Genomic DNA, 26497 nt, shown 5'->3' with positions numbered 1-26497 from the left:
AAACGTTTTAAGTGTGTTGTAAAGTGCAATATACAAATCTGACATGAGATGGCGACAGTGAGCTATGGCAAATTCAGTGTATTTTTCAAAACGTTTTTAAGGAAAGCATTTTCACAGTGTTTTTTCTTGTGTGTAGATTCCACCCCTGTCTCTCATATTTGTGCATGTGGGGGGATAAAAAGGTAAAATGGTGAGTGTATCATGTCTCCAGGAAAGCAAAAATCTCATTTTTTTCAACTGTACTCCCCCCTGCAAACTATGTATCTTGTGTCCAAAAAATAAACCCCTGCCTTCAGCTATGAATAATTTGATATGTAATAACAATAGCAAATGGTATGTTCAAAGTTCCCAAAGTTAATGGAAAGGAACAGGAAAAATAAACATGCAACCGGTTAACCATACAGTGCATGATAAATTGCTATGCTTTGTACAGTGTGCGTCCCACCGCTCATGAGATAATGCTGAACTACTATGCACCCATTATGAAGTGCAGATCGCATAATAATCTGTGTATCATATTCTCACATCCAAACTTAACTGTTCATACTTTTATATTTTAATATTGTTATTATTTAAATTTATTCTGCACACTTTTTGGGAAACACTTCCCCAGCCCCTGCCCCCCACCCTACAAAAAGTTCATAGCCCCTCTGGTTGAGAAATACTATGCTAAAGTAACCAAACCTTACCTCTATGAGCCTGGGGAAGGTACAGCTATCAGAAATCATGCAGCCTTTTGCATCTGTACTATAGCTTGAGCCTGAAGAAGACAACATTATTAAGTTTGCCCCTCCCTTCTCCCCCTGTAAACATATGTCTTTGGAAACAATTCAATTTTACTTAATGATCAAATTTAATTTCAGCAGCCATTTGAGAGAAATTGTATTGAGGCCCATTACATAAATAAAAGCTATCTGGGTGCTATAATTCTGACCAGAGACATGAAAATTATACCTCTCCTTTGATGTGTTGACAGGCAGCACATATGAATTTACCTATTGTAGAACTATCTTTCTAGAGAAATAAATATGGGCATGGTCCAAGTGTTGGCACAGTATACGTGGGCCAGACAATAAATAACAGATAGCTAAGCCGTCCTGCATTATGTAATCTAGGATTGCTTTGGTCTGATGAACATTTACTCTATTCACTTTAATGTTTATCGGTAGCTAGCCTTTATTCGAAGGACCTTACATGCTGAAAATGGCCATATTAATTTTAAATAGTATCTGAATTACCTCAGTAAAGTTTTTGGCCTTGGGACCAGAGCCTTATACGCTGGAAATTACCCAATTTGTTTTAGCTGATGTTGATGAGTTTACTTCAGTTAAGCTTCTGGCCTCTGTAACCACAAGAAATTAAGGAGAAGGATATATTTTCTTGGTGAGTTCTCCAGCGTAGTTTTTCATATATATTATAAGAAAGAGAGAGGTCCTTTCTGTTAATGATATTAAAATGGTAATGAATTTCTTGAAGCCCATTAGGAGTGGGCATGGTGACACCACTCGTTAGGTCTTTGTTTCAGCTATTAAAGTCTTCAGCTTCTGGGTTTCATGTGGCTCCACAGCAGTAATGCTCAGGCAGCCATGACTTGAAGGAGGAAACAAGGCTGGGACTTCATCTGGTTAGCTACTGAGGAGGTGTGTGCTCAGCATCAAAGCCTGAATTGCAGATCCTCCTTTTGTTGTTTAGTCAATTAGTCGTGTCCGACTCTTCGTGACCCCATGGACCAGAGAACGCCAGGCACTCCTGTCTTCCACTGCTTCCCACAGTTTGGTCAGACTCATGTTTGTAGCTTCGAGAACACTGTCCAACCATCTTGTCCTCTGTCGTCCCCTTCTTCTTGTGCCCTCCATCTTTCCCAACATCAGGGTCTTTTCCTGGGAGTCTTCTCTTCTCATGAGGTAGCCAAAGTACTGGAGCCTCAGCTTCAGGATCTGTCCTTCCAGTGAGCACTCAGGGCTGATTTCCTTAAGAATGGATATGTTTGATCTTCTTGCAGTCCATGGGACTCTCAAGTGTCTCCTCCAGCACCATAATTCAAAAGCATCAATTCTTCAGCGATCAGCCTTCTTTATGGTCCAGCTCTCACTTCCATATCTGCAGATCCTCCGTGTCCCTATTTTCCAGGGACGGTCCCGGATTTACAAAAGCTGCCCCAGTTTCTGATTTGATCCCAGAATGTCCCGCTTTTCGTAAGGATGTCCCTATTTTCATCTGGGAAGTGTTAGAGAGTGTGGAGTTATGTGACCCCCCCAAGCCAAGGAGATAAATAACTATACAACTTTTAGAAGACATCTGAAGGCAGCCCTGTACAGGGAAGTTTTAAAATGTTTTATTATATTTTTATAGATGTTGTGTTGCCATAATATCTGCCCTATCTCTTGAATGAACCAAAAATACATGAGACAGGGGTGGAAAAGAGAGTCCAAAGTATCTTATTTCTGCACAGAGGTCCAGCGGGATAATTCCACAAAGACTGGACCCTTGCCAAAGAATTCTATACCATTTTTTATATATTGCATACATCCCATGCATTTCAATAAAGTTCCTTCATACATTCTAATGCAGTTCAAATCCCTTATCCAATCAAAACACTCAGTTCCTCTCACCCCACTTCCTTTTAAGGCACTTAACCCTGTGATTGCTCTACTTTTGCTGCAGTTGGGATCATGCGTACTGGCCACCAGTTTAGACAAAGGAGCGTCGTGTGATTGGTCAGGTTTTACCACAGTCTCGAGCATGCTCAGTATGCCAAGACCTTATTTGGTATGATTCTCTGAAATTTATGTAATTTATTACCTCATTTTACCTCAGTTGGAAGCAGCCCAGAGTGGCTGAGGAGACCCAGTCAGATGATTACAGTGTAAATAAAATAATAATAATAATAATAATAATAATAATAATAATAATAATTAGGACATCCCTATTTTTATCAGAGAAATGTTGGAGGGTATGGAATTGGATATATAAGTCCCCTATAGTAGGCCTTGTTGCAGTCTATGAACTGGCCATGACTAATGTTAGAAACCTGGGGCTGTATTCATCTAAGTTTTACTCTGAGTAGACCTATTAATAATAATTGGCCTAAATTAGTCATGCCTATTAATTTAAATACAACCCCTGACCTCCTGGCTCCAGCTTGCAAGCCCTCCAATTCAACTGATCTTAGGGATCCAGAGCTCAATGGTGGTCTCCAGCTATGGCCACTTGGTCCCATCCTGGCTCTGTGTGAAGGTTATCTGAGCAGCAAGATAAGCATCACTAACATCTGTCCAAATTAAAACATTCCTCTGATATGATTTCCAGTTTGTGATCCATCAAAAATAACCCCAAATAGATATGAATAGTTTGAATGGATTCTTTAAAAGGACTGGTATCCACTTAGCATATCACTAAAATGCTCCTTGAACCTGCACAGTAAACAAAAAACAATGCAGTGCTTTAAATTTAATTTTCCTTTTTGTTTTTTAAATCACAATTTTATCCCCACCCCGATTACTCACGGCAAATAAAATCAGTGACCTTCAGATGACAGAATGATTCATCTTCAATATTGTTATGCATAAATAGTAGCAAAGATGACTAAGCTATGAATCTGGAAGCCCCCTTTTCAGTTCTTAGCTCTGTTGTGAACTCTCTTGACATACACAACCCAGCCCTTGTTACTCTGCAATATTTTAGGACTGCTCCTTCATGTGTTCTATCAACAAACTTCTCAGCCAAGGTGAGGTTCCACCATCTTCAAAAACAGCCAAATTTGGGATGAGGCTTCAAGATTCTTAAAAAAAGCAAAGACAGGCTGCTCCTCTGAGGTAAGTGTGATGTTCATCCCAGCTTTAAGATCCTGACAGTGCAGTAAAAAAGGTAAGGTAAAGGACGGCTGGATGGTTAAGTCCAGTCAAAGGCAACTATGGGGTTGTGGTGCTCATCTTGCTTTCAGGCAGAGGGAGCCAGCGTTTGTCCACAGACAGCTTTCCAGGTCATGTGGCCAGCATGACTAAACCGCTTCTGGTGCAACGGAACACCGTGACAGAAACCAGAGTGCACAGAAACGCTGTTTACCTTCCAGCTGCAGTATTTATCTACTTGCACTGGTGTGCTTTTGAACTGCTAGGTTGGCAGGAGCTGAGACAGAGCAATGGGAGCTCACCCTGTCGCTGGGATTCAAACTGCCAACCTTCTGATCAGCAAGCCCAAGAGGCTCAGTGGTATAGACCACAGCACCACCAGCATCCCAATCCTATGCATGTCTACTGAAAGGAAGTCCCATTGAGTTTAATGAGGTTTAATCCCAGGTCAGTGTGTCTAGGATTGCAATCTAATTATGCAATGCTTCTGAATCATTATATTCTGCAGTGCTACAGAATAATTAAAGCAGTGAAATTTAAATTTATGCTTGCAATTGTTTTTATTTATTTGGTTGCATGAAGAAAACATACTACAACAGTGAGACTAACTGGAAGTCATTTTTAACACTTTTTGTTTTTCCCACAAGATTTATAATTATTTGTATTGTCGGGTGTATAAATGATGTTTGTTATACTATTATTGTTTTTTTCCCTTTTTATAAATGTATTTATTTTTTAAAAATAAAGACATTAAATACGGGGTGGGGGGAGAAGAAGAAGTAAACATACTACAGTGATTAAGACCTGACGCTGTGCTCTTCCGTTGGTTAATGTAATGTCCATAACATATTCCTCAGTTTCTGGTACTGTTTTTTTTTTCTTTTTCTTGCAGCAGAGATAATGCCAACCTGGGCCACACACTTTGTTGTATAATGAACAGAAAACATGCAAAGTAAGGATTTAAAACTCATAGGCATCTTAAGAGCAGGGAGAGGGCTTCGGGGAGAAAAAATATCTCTCCTCTACTATTTTGGATTACAGAAGATTTGCTCTGTGCACAGTGATAAGGAATAGCTGTTAGCAAAATCACGGTATCACATTGCGGCGCTGGAGCTTCTGCAGGGGGATCTAAATGTATGTTTGCAGTTGCTACTCTTGACATCTTCAATTCGAAGAAGGTTTAAAACAGCTCAAGAAAGACAGGCTCCTCCTTGTTACTAAAGCAGAAAGAGGAGAAAAGAGGATTTGTATTTATTAAGGTCTCAAAGCTGTGTGTGATTGAACATGTGCCTGCTTTTCCTGGGGTCCTGGATAGGATTCATGGCTGCAGAAGCATTGTTAGGCTTAAAGTGGTGCTGGGAACGGTGCTAGGCAGGGCCACCTTACATCCCCTGGACTGCCCTGCATTCTCTGCCACCACCAGCTTATTGCGCCTGGCCACCTCCTTGGTGCCAGTCCACAACTCCATCCCTGCCATTGCTTGTGTGAGAGAAAGATGCAGCAGCAGCAGCCCCAGCCTCCATCTGAAAATGGAGCTTATAGAATAATAGAATAACAGAACTGTAGAGTTGGAAGGGACCCAAATCTAGTCATCTAGTCCTGACATGAGGTGGGAATCAAAATCAGCTGTCATATTTAAGTGCGTTATTTTTCGCTCTATAGGACGCACCTGACCATAGGACGCACCTAGTTTTAGAGGGGGAGGACAAGAAAAAAATTTTCTCTCCCTCTCTGCGCAGTGCCCCTTCAGTGAAGTGGCAGGAGAAATGGAGCCCCTTCCATTTCTCCTCCCACTTTGCTGAAGGGGTGCTGCGCAGAGAGGGAAAGCTGCGCAGTGCCTCTCCAGCGAAGTGAAGCCAGGAGAGCAAGAGGGAACGGTGTGCACTGATCCCTCTTGCTCTCCTGGCTTCAGGCTGCTATCCCTGAAGCCAGGAGAGTCTCACTCTCCTGGCTTCAGCGAAAGCAACATGAAGCCTCAGGAGCTCCCGCTGTGCTCTGGAGGCTTTGGGCGGCGATCCTTGAAGCCTGGAGAGTCTCGCTCTCTAGGCTTCAGCGAAAGCAACACAAAGCCTCCGGAGCGCAGCGGGCGCTTCCGATGCAGTCCGGAGGCTTTGCGTTGCTTTCGCTGAAGCCATGGAGCCTGCATTCGCTCCATAAGATGCACACACATTTCCCCTTAATTTTTGGAGGGGGGAAAAGTGCGTCTTATAGAGCGAAAAATACAGTAGCTCTGTTTCTATTAAATGTTTCTCTAGCTGCCCTGCTCCCAGTGCAGCCTATTGCCAGAAATATTGCCTGGGAGACCACAGAATATAAATTCTGTCTTTGGTGAGGGAATATCAGACTACAGCAACTTTGGACTGGCTGGGTACTCTCCTGAGAGCAAGGTTTCCTCCTTCTTTCCCTTTGGAGTGGGATCTGGGGAGACCAGGTTACCAAAATGGGGAAGGTCCTGGGGTAAATTGCAAATAGGTTTTTGCAAAACTGTAGTAGGATCCGGGTCAAATTCCCCATTGCCACAACCTTTCTGTTCTGTTTTATCACCCCTGCCCCTGGTGGTATCACAAACTATTATTTGCAGTTTGTCTGCCCAATCTGTAAAAAGGGAAGAAAAACACACACAAGGAAGGCTATTTTTAGAAAACTGTAGCAGCCTTTCTTATAAAAGAAGTGTAAAAGTGTATAAGATTTCTCCCATCTAACTAGAAAATTGGTTGGAGAGGGTTATGGTAATTTTAAAAGATAGCAATTGGAATCTCCAAGGTAACTGGGTGCTAAGGAAACAGGTTGTGAATAATAGAAAATATTTTAAAATTCATGGCTCATTAAATTGGGACTCAGTGAAACTCCTCTCATCTATGTGATAGGAAAACGTAGGGTTCCTTTAAAAGCCACTTAAAGGTGCACCGTTGATAAATGACTTCAGCATACCCACTGACTTCATCATACAACATCCCTGTTCCGTATTTTGAGAACTGAGCATGTATGGTGTCCATAGGGGCAGAAACATTCAATTGCTGACATTTCTAATTGAAATAATTACTACAGCACAAAAATAAAGGTTGAAACAGCAGTGCTTACTGGCGTAATTAAATATGCTAACACCTCCAACCAATAGGTGGTGATATATTTTTCCTTATTTGCTATTCTATATGTTATTATATTGTTGTTCCAACCAGGGACAAATCCAGGACTTCCATACCCTCCAACATTTCTCTAATGAAAAGTAGGAACATCCTACTTAATGATGATGATGACGACGATGATGATGATGATGTTATTTATACTCTGCCCATCTGTTTGGGTTGCCCAACCACACTGGGTGACCTCCAACATATATAAAAACATAATAAAACAATGAACATTTTAAAACTTCTTCATACAGGGATGTCTTCAGTTGGCTTCTAATGGTTGCATAGTTACTTATCTCCTTGGTTCAGGGGTCGCATAATTCCACACCATCCAACATTTATCTGATGAAAATAGGGATGTCCTAAGGAATAGCAGGACATTCTGGGATTAAATTGGAAACCAGGACAGCTTCTGTAAATCCAAGACTGTCCCTGGAAAATAGGGACACTTGGAGAGTCTGGACTTCAGTCATGTTCTGAAGACTTGCAGTGAATTTACAGAATTCCTCTCCTGTGAACAAGTATTGTTGCAAAACCAGAGGGTCAGAAGGGTATGCATATTTAAATAGTGTTATGTGCAGCTGGGGGGTAGGCTGAATGCCTGGGCTCCTTTCTAATTACAGTCATACCTTGTTTTGCGACCAAGATCCGTTCCTGAGCCCCGGCCGCTAGCCAAAAAGGACACAGGGCAGAGTGTTGCATCTGTGCACACGCGCAGAGTGATTTGTGCTTCTGCGCATGCACGAGCAGCAAACCCAGAAATAACCCATTCCGGCACTTCCTGGTTTGCCGCGGACGTTTGCCAAAGCAGACGCTAGACAAGGCAGACATTCGCGGAGGTGAGAGCCAGTCTGGTGTAGTGGTTAAGAGCGTTAGACTCGTAATCTGGGGAACCGGGTTCGCTCCTCCACATGTAGCTGCTGGGTGACCTTGGGCTAGTCACACTTCTCTGAAATCTCTCAGCCCCACTCACCTCACAGAGCATTTGTTGTGGGAGAGGAAGGGAAAGGAGAATGTTCGCTGCTTTGAGACTCATTAGGGTAGTGATAAAGCGGGATATCAAATCCAAACTCTTCTTCTTCTTCTTCTACTGTATTTGAATAGCCAGGCTAGCTTCCTGGTAATGTGATAGCCTGGGTGATGGACCATTAAAGGAAGAAAAGAAGTGGCTCTGTGCCAAATAGGTGGGGGCCTTTCCCTCAACTCTCTGGTAGCTAGAAAGACAAAGGCAAGAGTCGAGAGTAGATTGATGTGAGATAGAAGCTAGAAGCAGGTGGAAACCAAAGAGAGAGAGATGCTTGATTTCTGTTTGAATCCTGTTCCATTTAACATTTGTGAAAAAGCCTGAAGCTTTCTTATTAGGGATAGTGGGAAAAGACCTGCCAAAGATATTAAAAAATATTTTTATGTATGCGACAACAGCAGTAAGAGTTTTGATAGCACAAGGATGGAAGAATGAGGAAATCCTGACGAAAGAACAGTGGCAAGAAAAACAGGTGGACTGTGTGGAATTGGCAAAACTGACACACAAACTACGTGATAAGGATAACTGTGACTTCAAAGACAAATGGGAACCTTTTATGAAATATTTGAAGAAGCAACAAAATGAACTGGACTCTTTGGCGGGTTTTGAATAAACATTCACAAACTTTTTATTGTAATATATAGACAGACAACTTGAGGATCTTTACAATTGGATAACATGCAGATAGAAATATGTGTTGAGAAACCAGAGAAAGGAGCTGAGGGAAGTCCGGGGGTGGGGTGGGAGGTTGGGTTTTTTGTTTAGGGGGGAGGGGGAGGGGGAAAATGGAGGAAAATAATAATAATAATATGGATGATGTATTTTTGATAAAACCATTGTGTTGAATTATTATTTTTTTAAAAAAGATTTCTGTTTGAATCAAAGACTGTAGCAAGGGGGGGAGCAAAGCCATCTTGGGGTGTTAATGCTGTGAACCCCTACATTGCAGGCTCAGGCTGTATATATGTGCCTCATTCTCTATTTCTGCTGTCCCTCATTCTAAGGAAAACATGAACCCTGTGTAAGTGCCTGGAACCCCTGGAATTCACACTGTTCAGAGATTGGGTTGGTGTGCAACAATAGTTACCATCTTTTTGGTACTCCCTAACTATGTGAGCATAGGGACGCGGGTGGCGCTGTGGTCTAAACCACTGAGCCTAGGGCTTGCCGATCAAAAGGTTGGTGGTTAGCTCCCGTTGCTCAGTCCCTGCTCCTGCCAACCTAGCAGTTCGAAAACATATCAAAGTGCAAGTAGATAAATAGGTACTGCTCTGGCGGGAAGGTAAACGGCGTTTCCGTGCACTGCTCTGGTTCACCAGAAGCAGCTTAGTCATGCTGGCCACATGACCTGGAAGCTGTACACCGGCTCCCTCGGCCAATAAAGCGAGATGAGTGCCCAACCCCAGAGTCGTCCGCGACTGGACCTAATGGTCAGGGGTCCTTTACCTTTAACTATGTGAGCCCAGAAACATTCTCGTGTGCTGCAAACTCTGCTCTTAAAACACACACACAAAAAACCCCCACACACTTCTCAGGTTTTGCTTCTGTCTGGGAATCTATGATTCCGATCGATGGCTTCAAGTACATAGGTCAAATACACAAGGTGAAAATTTATTTCCCTTCTGTGCTTCTCCATTTATTATCTTGTTTATGGGAGAAGACCTGGTACACTAATTATCCTACTAATTACCATGCTAATAAAAAAAACTACACAGGAACCTGATGACCTAAAAGTTTGCCGTCTTGCTCCAGTGATTAAACTACCCTGTGCTGCTAAACACCATATTTTATGATCTAGGTCACTATTTATCACCTATCCTCACTCAGCAGATTCAAACGCTTCCTCCAGGAAGCCTGCAACTTAATAACAATTATGATTTATGAATCATATTTCTGCATTAGTCTGTTTTCTTTCCTGCACCTGACTGACCGTATACGATCACGTATAATTCTCTGTCAGGTTTCAAAATGGAAAGGAGTCATAACTTTTTACCAGTGCTTTAAGAGAGCGATTTGTCTTGCAGTGGGACTCCGAGTCTGAAAACTCTTAACGACTGTGGTATTGCTGTTCTGGTCTCAGTAAATGGATTAGATAATTACACGGGTTTAAAACTCCATTGGAAAGTATAAGGAGAGGCAAACCAGTGCTGGAGAGAGCTGAGCACCTACAGAAGTAGTACCTCGGGTTAAGAACTTTGCTTCAGGATGAGAACAGAAATCGCGTGGTGACGGCGTGGCGGCAGTGGGAGGCCCCATTAGCTAAAGTGGTACCTCAGGTTAAGAACAGTTTCAGGTTAAGAACAGACCTCCAGAACAAATTAAGTTCTTAACCTGAGGTACCTACTGTACACAGAACAGCTTCCTCCAGTGAAATGTGTGGAGCTCTTGGAGGAGGTAAAGGTACCTTTGTATGCATCAGTCACTGAGCTGAAAAAAATAGCCACCCACAATCGGAGTCCTATTCTGACACCTACTTAGAATAATAGATTCATAGAATTGTAGAGTCAGAATGGGTCCCCAAGGATCATCTAGTCAGACCCCCTGAAATGCAGGAATATCAGCTGGAGCATCCATGGCAGATAGCCATCCAACTTCTGCTTAAAACCCTCCAAGGAAGGAGTGTCCACCACCTCCAGAGGGAGACCATTCCACTGTCCAAAAGCTCTCACTGTCAGAAAGTTCTTCCTGATGTTTCGTCAGAATCTCCTTTTTTGTAACTTGAATCTATCGGTTTGGGTCTTAACCTCCGGAGCAGGAGAAAGCAAGCTTGAGTCGTCTTCCATGTGACAGCCCTTTAGTTCTATAAGGAAGCAGGGAATAAATGTTTTCAGGAGTTTCTTATCTTTGTTCCTTTCTGAAGAGCGCTGCGCACCTACAGTTCTGGGTCACTAGGCTCGCCCTACTTTCAGTTCCTGGTTCAAGAGCCCCATTGGTTCCTTGAAAGCGGGTAGAAACAAGATAAAGATAGTCTTTTCTAAAAATAGCACTGTTTAGTTACATTTATAGTCTGTCTTAGCCCTAGGGCTCACCGTGGATGACATTTACTCATTATTCTTTGAAGAAAAATGTCTCGGCTGCAGTATGTGCATCAGGTCCTCTCTCATTGCCCCTGGATTCATCCAGACTTCTATCTTTTGATCCATTAATCTCTGCTCCATAACAAGGTCCGTGTAAGTGTTTGATGTAAAAGATTATTAATGCTAACTGACATGTGACCCCAGCCCTTATTGCCTTTCTCTCCAGTGTAGCCATGCCAATATTTATTCTGTTTTTTATTGCATTGTTTCACTCCTAACTTGCAAGAGACTTTTATTTCCTACTTTAATCTTGAAACTTATCTATACCGTTTTCTAAAGTCTCCACGTCTCCGAAATTGCATTCTTCGCCTTTCTAATAGCATTCTCTTTTCTGCTCAGCATCCAGGGCTAGAAAGGAAACTTAGTTGAGAAATGCAGGCTCACTTGTTTCATGCCAACTTTTATCAATGATTCATTTCTCTCTGTGTTTTCAGTAAATGAAGGCCTATAGCGTGGGAAATAAACTCTATTTCTCGAAGGAAAATGAAGCTGCAATCTCCAACCTGGAAGTAAAACCCATTGACCTCAGGGCACAGGAGTGTGTTGTGAATAGCTAAAACCTGAAACAGGATGATGTAAAACACGTACACATTTTATTTATTTAATAAATTTGCATACCACCCTTAATCCGTAGATCTCAGGGCAGTTCACAACATAAAATTACACTATCAAAAAGAGAAAGTACATAATAAAAATAAGAACGAAAACAAAACCAGTATTTTCCGCCCTCCCACAACACATTTAAAATGATGTCAGACCCTCTAGGTGTCCCTATTTCCCAGGGACAGTCCTGGATCTACAGAAGCCATCCCAGTTTCTGATTTGATCCCGGGATGTCCTGCTTTTCCTCAGAACATTCCTATTTTCATCTAGAGAGAGAAAAAGGCACTGATTAGACATATAAGTTACTCATTTGTTTGCATATTTTAATTACTAGATTTAACATCCTCTGGGTAGTCTACAAAACTCAATAAAACATTTGCATGCAATGCCATCAATAAAGCAAATCTCGGTCAGAATGACAAATGCATAACTGCATATGGAAAGACATAAACACTCAGTGTAAAACAGTATCAAGTACATAAAACAAACAAACATAGAGCAGATTAAATTAAAAAGTTGAAATTAAAATGCCCATGAGTGTCAAAAAAGAAGACCTTAATGCAGGCACCAGGCTTATGTGGGGAGGACATCCCATGAGCGAGATGCCACCATGAAGAAGACTCCTACCTAATGGTCCCCCATCTAAGGTCATTGGGTGAGTAGCCCAGACAATGGACTCCAGTAAACATCTTAAAGACAGGCAGCTATATATGAGGGCAGGGGGAGAAGGTGATGCTTGACAAGCCGCCTGTTTTTTTGTTGCCTAGAACACACGGAGAGAAGCATATTGGTGTCCCAGCAGGCCTGCCACATAGGTATGAAAACATAACCTATAGTACCTCACTCAGGCAGGAATCTGATTCTGCCATTTAGCCCATCAATTGTGTAAACTGATTCTCTTTGCCTGAAATTTGAACAGCTCTTTAGATTTCTTCCCTGCATGCGACATGAAAATGCAGGAAATCTGAGTATTTATAATTTTATGATGATTTCTTTTTTTTAAAAAAAAAATCAATCTTTATGGCACAAGGTTTTGCCCTGATAATTACTAAATAGGTTGTTCCCCCTTTACTGAACTTGGCATATAAAAGGTGCTATAATTAAATGAGAAGATGAAACATAATGAACTGATTTTAGAGCTATGCTTTTTTAAAAAAATAATATACATTCTGCATATCTCGTCAATATTTACTAGCTGGAAGTAAATTAGCAAAATTAGATACTTCTTAGCTCTTTAGCAGAGCAGGGGGAAAAGATCAAATCAGCAGGCCCAATAGTCAATTATCTTAATGGATTCTGCTGTATAAAGTGGACCCATTGTTATTTAAGTTACAAAGTGACAAGCAATTACTTAATGAGCTCGTATATTACCCTTTTCCTTTCAACTTTGTAATTATTGAATTAATTGAGAACTGAACTCCTAGATAACCATGTCTTTTAATAGAGTAATTAAAGGAAAGTAAATGATAAGTTCTAGAAGCTGCCTTACTTTTCTTTGAAAATACAGCAGGAATTTGGCACTAAGAAGAATTCAGCTTCCTTTACTCACAAAAATAAAATTTCTGCTATCTGTATTTCCCAGGGCTGCCAGAATATGAACTGTGGTATATGACAAACGTTGCCAGCCCTGATGTAAAATTGGTGCAAAATAAAATGTATGTATAAACAAATACATGCGTTCTTGTTATCTAATTTAAGCATGACTTTGGCAAAAGTGGGCTAGAAATTTAATGAAGAAATAAAGAAGAGGTAAGGGCACACAATTCCTTTGGTTCAGAATAACAGAACATTAGAAAGGTATAAGGCATAGGAAGGTTCACCTGCATTCTGAGAAGGGTTTGAATTCTTCTCAGCTGAGCAGGTGATGCCCTGTTAGCAACAAGCAGTGAAACATAGATCTACAGCTTTTGTGAACAGAAATGTGCAGACTACCGTACTTTTCCGTGTATAAGACGCCCCTGTGCATAAGATGCCCCCTGTTTTGGGGGACTCCAGTTTAAGAATATGACCCAGAGTTGTGGAGCTTTTTATTGGGAGGCTGGCCCAAAGTTGTTGAGATTTTTTTTGGGGGGGGGGGGTCGGATGCAGTAATTCAGTTGCAATCGCTCACGCCGCTCACTTACAATCACTCGCGTCAGCCCCATTGTATATCGGGGGGGGGCAGTGTGGAGAGAGTCTCCTCCTTTAAATTCCTGGGAGTTTACCTTAGTGAGGACCTCGCTTTGAAAATCAACATAACTCAGGTGGTCAGAAAGGCCCAACAGAGACTCCATTTCTTCAGGGTCTTGTGAAAGAATAATGTTAAACAACAACTGATGAACTCCTTCTACCGGTCCATAATAGAAAGTGACCTTTCATATTGTATCACAGTGTGGTATGCTAGCCTGACAGCCACAGACAGAAAGTCTCTACAGAGGGTGGTGAATACAGCACATGATATCATAGGCTGTCCCTTGAGTCCACTAGATGACATCGCAAGGGATCGTTGTCTTAGGAGAGCGAGAAAAATTCTCAGGGGTGACTCACACCCGGCCATCACCTCTTTAATCCTCTACCCTTGGGCAGGAGATATAGAAGTATAATCAGCCATACCAACAGGCTAAAAAATAGCTTCTATCCGTGGGCTGTTAGGCTGTTGAATGGAAAATAACACAGCACAATTGACTTGTGAGGTGGTGTGTTGTTCGATAAGAGATTGAGTGTTTGGGTGGGAGGGAGGGAGGCTCGTTTAATTTCATTGTACACAGGGTGTACAATGACAATAATGGTATTATTCTTATTAACAAGTGTCTGCCCGATCACAAACAGCGGCAGGAAATAGTAAGCAAAGTTGCCGCAGCGGCAGCCAACCCACAACAGCCCTTGATGCAGGAACCAATCACACACAAAATCACCAGTGACAATCTGCAGCTTATGGCTGCAACCCGTCACCCGTCACCCCTACCCACTACCTGTGTATAAGACGCCCCCAGTTTTTAAAGCTTATTTTTGAGTAAAAAACCCTCATCTTATACACGGAAAAGTACAATATACAGTGGTGCCTCGCAAGACGAAAAGAATCCGTTCCGCGAGTCTCTTCGTCTTGCGGGTTTTTTCGTCTTGCGAAGCAAGCCCATTAGCAGTTTAGCGGATTAGCGCTACAGTATTAGCGGCTTAGCGGGTTTAGCAGATCAGCTGATAAGCGGCTTAGCGATCAGCTGTTAAGCAGCTTAAGGATCAGCTGATAAGCGGCTTAGCGATCAGCTGTTAAGCGGCTTAAAGATCAGCTGATAAGTGGTTTAGCGGCTTGGGAAAAAGGGGGGGGAAAGGAAAAAAACCCCGCAGGAACTCGCAAGACATTTTCGTCTTGCGAAGCAAGCACATAGGAAATTCATTTTGCGAAGCACCGCCAAAACGGAAAACCCTTTCGTCTAGTGGGTTTTCCGTCTTGCGAGGCATTCGTCTTGCGGGGCACCACTGTATACATCGGGAGGATGTCCTCATACATTGAAAGAACCCCATGGGGTTGCATGGGCTAGTTCTGCATCTTACTGCTTGTGTGCATCATAGCATCACCTTCTGCAACCTGCCCATTCATCCAATGTATGAAAGGACTTTATGGAGGTGCTCTTGCCTAAATAGTGTCAGGAGCTCATCCTACACTCGAGTAGGACCCTGGCAGAGACACATGCCCGACTGGCATGTTCCCTCCCTTCTGGTCGTTCGTTTGGGAGCTTCAAAAGCTTTCTTCTGCCTGAATATCACAGCAACTGATGCCAACAGACACCGGCACACTTAGGGATCTGCAGAGTCTTCGCAGTTCGCATGACAGACCTCAGCAACTCAGCATTTTGGCTAATCTACTTTATTTACATATAAACACACACAGAGCACCACAACATGGCTCTCTCTCTCTCTAGCATCAGACAGCAAAGAGAAAAAGGACAAAGGACAATAGTCCCACTTCACGGAACACAGTAACACAAACATCCTGTTTCCGTCACTCTGTGGAGTCAAAACATACACCGTCATGTGATAGACAAAAATCCCATGACTGCAGTCATGGAGCAGGAATTCTAACAAATAGCAATATGTTTCAATGTATTGTAAGGGGGTAAAAATGAGAACAGGCATTTCTGAGCTGTGATTGGTAGAGAACAGCACTTTCACAATACAGCCTAGTGAACATGCCTCAAGCCGGATCCTTCCTTTGATTGGGGCTCCCCATCTCTGCATACCTCGAGCCTGCTTTAGTCCAAATTTCTCACAGAATACTGGCAAGACTTTGGAATTAAACAAAATAAATGCATAGCACATTATGCACCCCTGGCTACTCACAGTAGGCAAGATTAACTTTTCCTGTAGCCCTAATGATTAGCATTCCAAATATGGCAACTGAATGATTATACCTGATGGGTATTTTTTTAAAAACTTAAGAATTTAATTAGATGCTAGGAAACTCAATTAGAGTGGCTTAGTTAGACAAACACTCCGGGTTCTATTTATATATTTGAAGAATAACTCAAGAAGTTTAATTCTTTTCTGGAATCATATATGATCCGGCCTAATCAAATCATAAGCATTATTACATAATTGTGCAAAATGGGTAAGGTCTCTAATTTTGGACAAATCCCAATGTTTGCTTTTTCTAAAAAGTTAAAAAGGCAAGTTATTAATTGACAGGCGAGAATTTGTCTTAGAAACCCAGAATCTTTATTACTTTCATTTATGTTCCTTCCCCTGCCCCCGGAGGTATATGCTCTTCTGTCTATGTGTACTATATATGAGAACAGATGAGTGTGGGTCTTATGTGTGTATGTATATGAACACATTTGCGTGTTTGTGTATATGTGTGAGTGAGCAATTGAGAGAGAAAGTGTGGGTTAGCCTCACCAATATTTTTATTGGCTCCACTCACTGTGGGCATGCAGGCGGCAGATTTATCATGTGGGAATGGAGACCCTAGGCTGAAAAAAGTCCACCCACTTCCTGGTCTCAGACCTCACATAACCCCCATTGTATTTTATTGTATTTTTCACCGCTGTGGTGCTTCCCAGCTGAAACCCTTATGCCAGATCTAGTGAGTTCCAACAATTTTACCGCAGTTTGGCAGTGCTTTGACTTGGCCATTTACACACTGTGGACGAACCAACTTGCCTCCTCCTATTCCATGTATTTTGGAACTTAACCACTTAGAGATTCATTTTCTAGCGGAGACCAGTAATCACGCAATGGGTAGCAAAGCAAAAGGATTTACTCTTGTAAAAGAATGGTGTCTCATCACAGGGCAGACAATAGACTCCACGAACATGTCACACACACATGCCCTCCAACTGCCCCAATTTTGCTGGGACTGCCCCAAAAACGCTCTAGCCATCACGGCTTCTCATGCTGTCCTAGAAAGTTCCCCCAAATCCCAACAATACCCCAGAACAGTCAAGAGGTTCCTTAGGGTCGTCTTTAGCATATGTAGCCCCGGGATGCAAAAAACTGCCCAGCACCCCAAATTTTTTTGGGGAGGGGGCAGGCCAAAATTGTTGAGCTTTTTTTTAGGGGGGCAGGTCAAAGTTGTTGAACTTTTTCTGGGGGAGGGGCACACAACAGCACTCTCTTATGCTGGGAGGGAAGCTGTGTGCCCTGGGAGGGAAGCTGCACACCTAGTGTGAGCAGCATGCGTGCATGCACTGGGCGGGCCTCTTGACAGCCTGCCAATCCCAGGTGCACAGGAGGGCAGAGTCTGCTTGCTGCCTCAGCACCCTCAGCAGAAAAGCCTGCAGCACTCCGACAGGCTCTGCTCTGCTCTGCAGTGGCTGTCAGCTGGCCTGGCTCTTCAGTCTCCAGACTCCAAATCTCAGCCCCAGACCCTTGGACTGGTGCCCCTGAGAGCCCGGCGCCCTGGTGCCCCGCACCCCTAGCACCTATGGGTAAGCTGGCCCTGAGGTTCCTGCTGCTCAGCTCCACAATGGTTAACAGCAGCAACAGAGCTACCATTCCTAGAGTGGAAGGGAAGGCTGGTGAGAAAGGAGCTTCTGGACACTTCCGGGGGCGGCGCGAACGACAATGGCGGTCCTCTTCTGAATGGGAGAGGAGGCTCCGCAGGCAACGGGTCGTCCGCTACGGCGAAGCGGAGACCCATTCTGGAAAACCCCAGGCAGCAAGAGCCTGGGGTCTTGAGGCTCGGTGGGCGCCTTGAGCGACCCTCCAAGTGCAAAAGGAACCCCGTAAGGGGCTCCGGAGCGCGGAGGGGGGTTGCGGCGCTGAGAGCTGCTTCACAGCCTGTGGAGCGAAGCCGCGCTGCTGCTGCCGGTGAGCGCTGATCCCTTTTCCTGCTAAATTACGGATTCGGACGAAAAGCAACTAACTTGTGAGTAAAAGACTGAGTCACTTGAAATTAGAGACTTTAAAGGGAAAATCTAAATTGGCTTGAACTTGGCTGAAAGCGGAGAGACGTGGAAGCAGGAAGTCCGTCTTCCGCAGCCATTGAACTTGAAAAAAGCAATCAGCTGGAGGAGTGGAGGCTGAAAGAAAGAGATTCTAAGCTTTACAGATCTAAGCATCTATTGAACTTGCATCTTAAAGTAAAGACTTTAAGCTAAAGATTTGGGATTATTACTTGCACTTGACTTTCCTCCTTTTATTGGATTACAAATTAGAAGGTGAAACCCAGAGTCAGGAGCTGCCTGAGCACTAAGGGAGCTGTCAGTACTGCAGATTTGGATACTGTATATTGGAACTTGAAACAATCTGAGGGTATTGAGACCTTTTAAATTTGAAACACTCTTTTTGGAGATAAATAAGCACTGTCTGTAACAAAGTGACCATTTATAAACTCTGCTAAACATTTGTATTTGAAGGTTCTTGGACATTAAATTAGACTCTGAAAGACATTTTAAGCTCCCTCTAGAGGATTGGATTAAAACAGTGACTTTACATGCACATTTTACTTTCGATTCCCTTGTTGTTTGCTTGCTCTGGACCTTTCCATTCCCATGGGAATAACTCAGTGTGACCTTGACTGACAGATAACGTTGGAATGAGTGGCACAAGAAAAAGAGGGAGAGCTAAACAAACAACTTTAACAACTCTAACCTCAGCCTCGCAGACACGTAGATCATCTGTACCTACTTTGCCCTCAGAAGTGGAGGGAGAGGGCGAAGCAGAGCAGTTACAATTGGAAGATATGGCCTCAGGAGTATCTGTTTCTGTTCTAGACAAAATTTTTGAAAAATTGGAAGCTTTGGACAAGAAAGTAGATGCGCAATCAGCAAAGATTGACAAAAATACAGAATGTCTAAATAAATTAACTACACAAGTGGTACAGAATGCACAAGCAATTGGACAGTTAACGGAGGCCTCAGCAGAAAATCGGAAATTGGCTGAGGACACCAGACAAAAATTAGAAAATTTAGAGCAAGAGGTAAGACCACTCACTAAACAAGTTGGGGAACATCAGATTTATCTCTCTATGATAGAACTGCGAAATCGTGAGAATAACTTGAGGATTAGATCATTACAAGAGGCAGAAGAAGGACATCTAACTGAGTTTTTGACCAAAGAATTCTCCAAGTTCTGGAATTTGGAAGAAAAGGACTTTAAAATCGTGTCAGCTTTCAGACTTGGAAGATTCATAAAGAAGGAGAGGCCCAGAGACTGTTTGATAACATTGAGATCAAAGGAGGAAAGGGATAAGATCTTGGGCCTACATTTCGTAAAATCACTGGAGGTTTTGGATAGAAGAATTGAAATCTATAAAGATATCCCAAGACTACTGCTGGATCTTAGAGCCGCCTATTCTGAACTTGCTAAACTACTAAGGAGCAACGCAATTCCATTCAGGTGGGAATTTCCCCAAGGAATATCTTTTACCTTTAGAGGGAGAAAGGTTAAAGTAAGAACACTGGAAGAGAGAGACAAATTCCTGTCTACATACGGAGAGGACCTTCAAAAAGGAATTGAACTACCTTCTGGGCCTGAGGCAACGCCAGTACCAACACCAGCACCTGTGGAACCTGAAGATCCTGAGAACAAGATACCACCCCTTGAAAAATAACCAGATAATTCAGGATGTCTCTGCAACTGTTGAGCTGGAATATTAATGGTTGTAACATTCCGGAAAAAAGGAAGAAAATATTTCATATATTAAAAAAAGAACAATTGGACATTATTTGTTTACAAGAAACACATGTGACGAGGCTCCACAGAAAAGTGTTAATAAATAAAAGATTGGGCCAGGAATTTGTATCGTCGGACAAAGTTAAGAAGAGAGGCGTGGTGATATATGCAAAAGAGAGCCTGTCACCTAAATTCTTATTTAAAGATGAACATGGAAGAATTTTGGCTATTGAGATACAATATCAAGGAGAGAAACTGTTGATATTAGGAATCTATGCACCTAATGAAGGGAAATCGGAATTTTACAAGAAGCTGCAGGAGACAATGCTGGACTATCTGGATTACAACAACATCATAATGATGGGAGATATGAATGGGGTCGTATCAACTAACATGGACAAGTCACAAAGTCAAAATGTTACAAAAGACGGCAGACTACCTAAAACTTTTTTTGAAATGACTGACAATATGGATTTGATTGACATTTGGAGGACAAAGAACCCACTAGGAAGAGAGGGAACATTCTTTTCTGAAGCCCAACTGACCTGGACAAGAATCGACCAAATATGGATTTCTAGAGGCCTGGCACCTAAGGTCAGAAAAGTGGAAATCTGCCCAAAGACCTGCTCCGACCATAATGCAGTAAAGATGGATATGACACTATTACCAACTGGATCCTTTAGATGGAAGATGAATGACAATTTGTTTAGAGATCAGGAAATTACCAAGAAGGCCCAAAAAGTTTTGAAGGACTATTTTGAGATAAACATGAATAATATGGTGGAAAAAAGAATAATCTGGGACGCAAGCAAAGCTGTAATGAGGGGATTCTTGATACAACAGAATGCAGTAAAGAAAAGAACACAAAATGAGAAAAAAGATAAGATCTTGGATAAAATAAAAGAATTAGAGAAGAAATTAAGAGTGAATCCGAAGTCACAGCCAACTCTGAGAGAAATTAAACTTTATCAAACACAATATTCTAAATTGATAAATCAGGAAATTGAATGGAAGGTTAAATTAATGAAACAAAAAACGTTTGAGTCGGCGAATAAATGTGGAAAACTGCTAGCTTGGCAGTTGAAGAGAAGACAAAGATTAAATACTGTTACAAACTTAGAGGTTGATGGAAAAAACATCCAGAATCCAGTGGATATCAGAAAGTGTTTCCAGAGATACTTCAAAAAATTATACACCCAAGGGCCGCAAGACGATGTTGAGATTAAACAATTTTTGGCAAAAAACGGACTATCTAAATTGTCACAAGAAAATAGGACAATCCTGAATTCTAAAATAACACGACAGGAGATCGAACAAGCCATCCAGAACATGCAACTTGGCAAATCTCCAGGACCAGATGGGCTGACCTCCAAGTACTATAAGACATTAAAAGACTATTTGATACAACCTTTGATGGAGGTCAGCAATGAAATTATGGAGGGGAAGAGGGCACCGGAGTCTTGGAAGGAAGCGTTCATCACATTAATACCAAAGTCGGAAGCTGAAAAGACACAACTTAAGAACTACCGTCCCATCTCTCTTTTAAATGTGGATTACAAAATATTTGCAGACATTTTGGCAAATAGATTTAAAAAAGTTTTAAATGAAGTAATTCATAAGGACCAGGCCGGCTTTCTCCCAGGTAGACATCTGTTTGCTAATACAAGGAACATTACTGACATTTTGGAACTTTTGCAAACAGACATAAATACAAAAGCAGTTTTAATTTTTATAGACGCGGAGAAGGCCTTTGACAATATCTCCTGGAAATTTATGATGGGAAATTTAAAAGAGATGGGAGTGGGACGGGGTTTTGAGAATGGGATTGAGGCGATATATTCAGAACAGAAAGCTAAACTGATAGTTAATAATGTGGTTACAGAAGAGTTTAAAATTGAAAAAGGGACACGACAAGGTTGCCCTATTTCCCCTTTGTTATTCATTTCGGTTCTGGAAGTGCTATTGAACATGATTAGAGGGGATCGGTTGGTGGAAGGAATTCAGGTCGGTCAGAAACAATATAAATTAAAAGCTTTCGCAGATGACCTGGTTTTGACCTTGCAGAAGCCAGAGCCCAGTACGAAAAGAGTATTACAACTGATTAATGACTTTGGTCGGGTGGCTGGATTTAAACTAAATAAACAGAAAACTAAGGTTTTGGGGAAAAATTTGACTGATACAGAGTCAGAACGGTTTCAGAATGAGACGGAACTTAATGTGGTTAAAAAAGTAAAATACCTAGGGGTAAACATAACAGCAAAAAACCTAAGTCTATTTAAGGATAATTATGAAAAATGCTGGGTAGAAATTAAGAGAGACTTAGATAGTTGGTCAAAATTGAAACTTTCTTTGTTAGGCCGAATTGCTGCTATCAAGATGAATGTATTGCCAAGGATGTTGTTTTTATTTCAAACACTTCAGGTTTTGGACAAAACGGAGTGCTTTCAGAAGTGGCAGAGAGACATTTCTAAGTTTGTCTGGCAGGGCAAAAAGCCCAGAATTAAGTTTAAGATATTAACCGATGCAAAACAAAGAGGGGGCTTTGCCCTGCCAGACTTAAAGTTGTACTATGAAGCCGCAGCGTTCTGCTGGCTAAAAGACTGGCTACTTCTTGAAGACACTGATGTGTTAGATTTGGAAGGGTTTAACAATGCCTTTGGATGGCATGCATATTTATGGTATGACAAGGTTAAAGCAAATAAGGCCTTTAAGAACCATATTGTCAGAAAATCATTGTTTAATGTCTGGACAAAATATAAAGACTTGCTGGAAAATAAAACACCAAGGTGGCTTTCACCTTTGGAAGCCAAGGCCCGAAAAAGACCCAATATGGAGGCTAAATGGCCAAAATATTGGGAAATATTAGAAAAGGATGGAGACAATTGGAAATTGCAGAGTTTGGAGAAAATGAAAGACAAAGTGCGAGATTGGTTACATTACGCTCAGATTAAAGAAGTTTTTAAAAATGATAAGAAACTAGGGTTCCAGGTGGAGAAATCGAAATTAGAAACAGAATTGCTAGAACCAAAGATTAAGGTACTTTCAAGGATGTATAACTTGCTGTTGAAATGGAATACACAAGACGAAACGGTTAAATCGGCTATGATAAGGTGGGCACAGGACATTGGGCATAATATCATGTTTGAGGACTGGGAGAGGTTGTGGAGTAATGGATTGAAATTTACTGCATGTAACGCTCTGAAAGAAAATGTAATGAAAATGATTTATAGATGGTATATGACCCCAGTCAAACTTGCCAAAATTTACCACCTGTCTGATAATAAGTGTTGGAAATGCAAAGAGTGTGAGGGAACGTTCTTCCACCTCTGGTGGACTTGCCCTAAAGTGAAGGCGTTCTGGGAAATGATTTATAATGAACTGAAAAAGGTATTTAAATATACCTTCACTAAGAAACCAGAGGCTTTCCTTTTGGGTATTGTCGGCCAAGGGGTGGCAAAGAAGGACCAGACATTTTTTATGTATGCAACAACAGCAGCAAGGATACTTCTCGCAAAACATTGGAAAACTCAAGATCTACCCACACTGGAAGAATGGCAGATACAACTGATAGACTACATGGAACTGGCTGAAATGACCGGCAGAATCCGTGACCTGGGAGAAGAGAGGATTGAGGAGGACTGGAAGAAATTTAAGAACTATTTACAAAAGTATTGTAATTTGAGTGAATGCTAAATAAGATGCTAGATCAAAATAACTGAGCACCACTAAATTTAGAAGTTTTTGAGAAAATAAGTAAGACTGTGAAACTTAGCTCCTTCTGAGAATTATAAGATTATGAAATATAGAAGGGATATAAGAATTTAAATAAGATGATAAATTGCTGACAAAATGTTACAACGATGAAAGTGGGAGCGGGAGATGTGAGGAAGTCCAAAGAAAATGTGAAAATATGTTAAGATCAATGTTATATTGTTTATTATGTTTATTTTTATTGTAAAACCTAATAAATTGCTTTTAAAAAAAAAAGAAAGGAGCTTCTGTTTCCCCCTCTATGTTGCCCTGGATGTGCGCTTCTGCCTTCTCTAGCTGGCACAGGCTTCCCTCCATTTCCCTGCCTGGTGGCTGCCATGGAACATGTGTGGCACTATGGAGTTCCTGAGGGAGGAAAGAGTGGGAGTTCAGGGAAATGGTGGCTGCAGTGGCGGTGGTGGCAGAGGGTAGCAGTCAAGGAGCAGGAGGAGTATGCAATCTTTGGAGGAGGAGGCCAGCGGCACCCTCAGCCTGAGTGACAGGAAGCCGAGGGACTAACCATGGGGTTGCGCCACCAGTCACAACCTCAGTGACACCATGCAGGCTGGTGAGCTGTGGAAAGAGAGGAGAGTTGGCTGCTTCCAACATTCCTTGGATGAAATGTCCCTATTTTCATCCGAGGAAAGTTGGAGGGTATGCACACATGCTTTTATAGTTTTCCACGAACAGCCTTATGCATACATTGTTGATTCTAATAAACCCCGTGTCACCCAGCTGCAAGCATCTCCACCCTAGCCTGTCCTACCTTTATGCAGTATGAATGAATGAATGAATGAATGAATGAATCGTTATTTGCGTCAACCATCGGCCATAGCAATAAAACAACAATACGCTATACAAAGAATAGAAATAAAAAGTCAATTATATAAAATACATTTTAGGGTTTTGAATCAATGGTCAAATAGAGGATCTTATTCTGATTGTCCCAGCTAAAAACCTTGCAACTTTTACTGTCACCTGCTCATCTTGACCTGCCAAGAGAAAGGACACTGTGGCAGTGGGTGGGCAACCGGGAGTGGACAATAAAAGAGGGGTGATAATCTCTTCCTCAAGTCTTTATAAAGAGTGCAAACCAGAAGGGCATGCGCCACCGATTCGATACTGGGACATAAGCGTTTTTCGTATGAAATCTGTTGGAATCGTCCCTCAAGTATAGCCGTGGGCAATACATTCAATCCTGTGAAAGTGTCCTTTATGCAGTAGTTATAAGCCAATCATAAACTTGGATAAGCAACCTTAAGCTATGCATGTTGGAGACTTTATGCTCTGTCCCCACTAGGCCTTCCCTTACTTCATTTGTATAACTTGGGACTCAGCTACACTGGTCAACTATATCATTAAAATGTGTTATAAAAATGTGACACCAGAGGGCGCTGTAGTGCAGCAATCTGTCCTCAATGTTAAATTGCATTGGGAGCTATATTTTATAGTGTTTTTCATATCTGTGTAGATCCAGCCTTCCAGTTAGCATGGCCTACACTTTTTTTGCTGATCCTTGCCTCTCAAGTATTAACTTACCCAACACCTAGCTCAACCACAAGCTTGATTTTTTTCAGCTCGTAGTTCAAAAAGTTTCCTGTCGTCGTCTGGAACAAGGTGTTCAGATATGTAGCTATTAGCAGCTTACAAGCAAGGGTTACCATTTCCCAGAAACAGGCCCCAAATTTAGCCCAGGGCATCATTGTTTCTTACTTAGCTGTATTTCTTCGCTTTCTGCTTCTTCTCTCAGCCAGTGTGCCTCCATTTTTCAACACACGTCACCTTTGAGGAAAACAAAACAAAACAGTTCCACTTCACTGGCATCCTTCAGGGACAACACAGCTTTGACTGAGCTGTGATTAGTGTGTAGGACTAGTGGGAAAAATATAGATGAAAGATAGTTGAAAATGGTAAAGCAATATGATAAGGCATAATGGCACATATATGACAACTTTACAAGCAAGGAGGAACTCTTGGGGGAAGGATATTTTTAAAGGATTCTTTGAGAAACTTCATAAATAACAAGCGGATTCTAAATCTATCCAAGCTGAGTTCACCCACTGCTAAATAAGAGGGGATATGCCTGGAGTGGTTTTTAGCTCCTGTAGGACTTGAGAAATTCTGGTCAAATGATTGAAATCAGAAAACAGCCTATGGAAGAGTTGTATGCATGTCTATTCGAGGTACAGCAAAAGATAAAATTCTAATAACAAAACAAAAACATTAAAAACCTGCACATACCCTCAGGGCTGTTACTCTAAACGAATGAAAGTTTCAAGGATTTTGTAATCGGTTCCTCTCAAAAGTGCATTAGAACCTCAAATTCTTCCAGATCCTTGTATTGATACATCCATATGGCCAGCAGTTTTTCCGAAGTCTAATAAATGTAATAAGCAAGTAAAATAAGCAAGATTTGGTTATTCTTGCTTGGGGTGGCATTATGTTTTAAGGCCCCGCTCCCCAGTTTACTTGTTAAACAGGGAGGGCCCAAGACATTTTGCTGCCTGATGCAGGACAGTAAATGGTACCCTCCACTCCTCAAATCAAAGTTCATAGTAACCAAGGACTATAGTTCAGTGGTAGAACATCTCCTTTGCATGCAGAAGGTCCTAAGTTCAATTCCTGGCATCTACAACTAGGACAGGGAAAATTCCCTGTCTTAAACCCTGGAGAATTGCTGACTGCCTATCATAGAGGGACCTATGATATAACTCAATATAAGGCTTCTTCTTATGTTCCTGTGTAAGGCTGACAGTTATTTCTACACCCGAGACAGAAAAGGTGCCACCCCCTGGGAGTAAATATACAGTAATATTGAAGAACTGTCAATTGCTGCCCTTCTATTACACCCAAGATCAGCTGTCTAAGGCAGCTGCTTCACTCTGCCTATTGGTAGGGCTGGTCCTGTTAAACAATATAAAGTTACAGTCATACCTCGGGTTACAGACGCTTCAGGTTGCATTTTTTCGG

The 26497-nt window shown here is 41.8% G+C and overlaps 1 long non-coding RNA gene across 1 annotated transcript; it reads left to right on the top strand.

Moving 5' to 3' along the window:
- The first annotated feature begins 4661 nt into the window (after nt 1-4661).
- On the top strand, nt 4662-7223 carry LOC308466371. Its single transcript, XR_013980808.1, has 2 exons — nt 4662-4803; nt 7031-7223. It is a non-coding gene; the product is annotated as an uncharacterized lncRNA (long non-coding RNA).
- Nucleotides 7224-26497: the final 19274 nt, after the last annotated feature.

The sequence above is a fragment of the Podarcis pityusensis genome (genome assembly GCF_964106645.2).
Source record: "Podarcis pityusensis genome assembly, chromosome: 17".
NCBI lineage: Eukaryota > Metazoa > Chordata > Lepidosauria > Squamata > Lacertidae > Podarcis > Podarcis pityusensis.
This window is presented reverse-complemented; position numbering and strand designations above follow the sequence as displayed.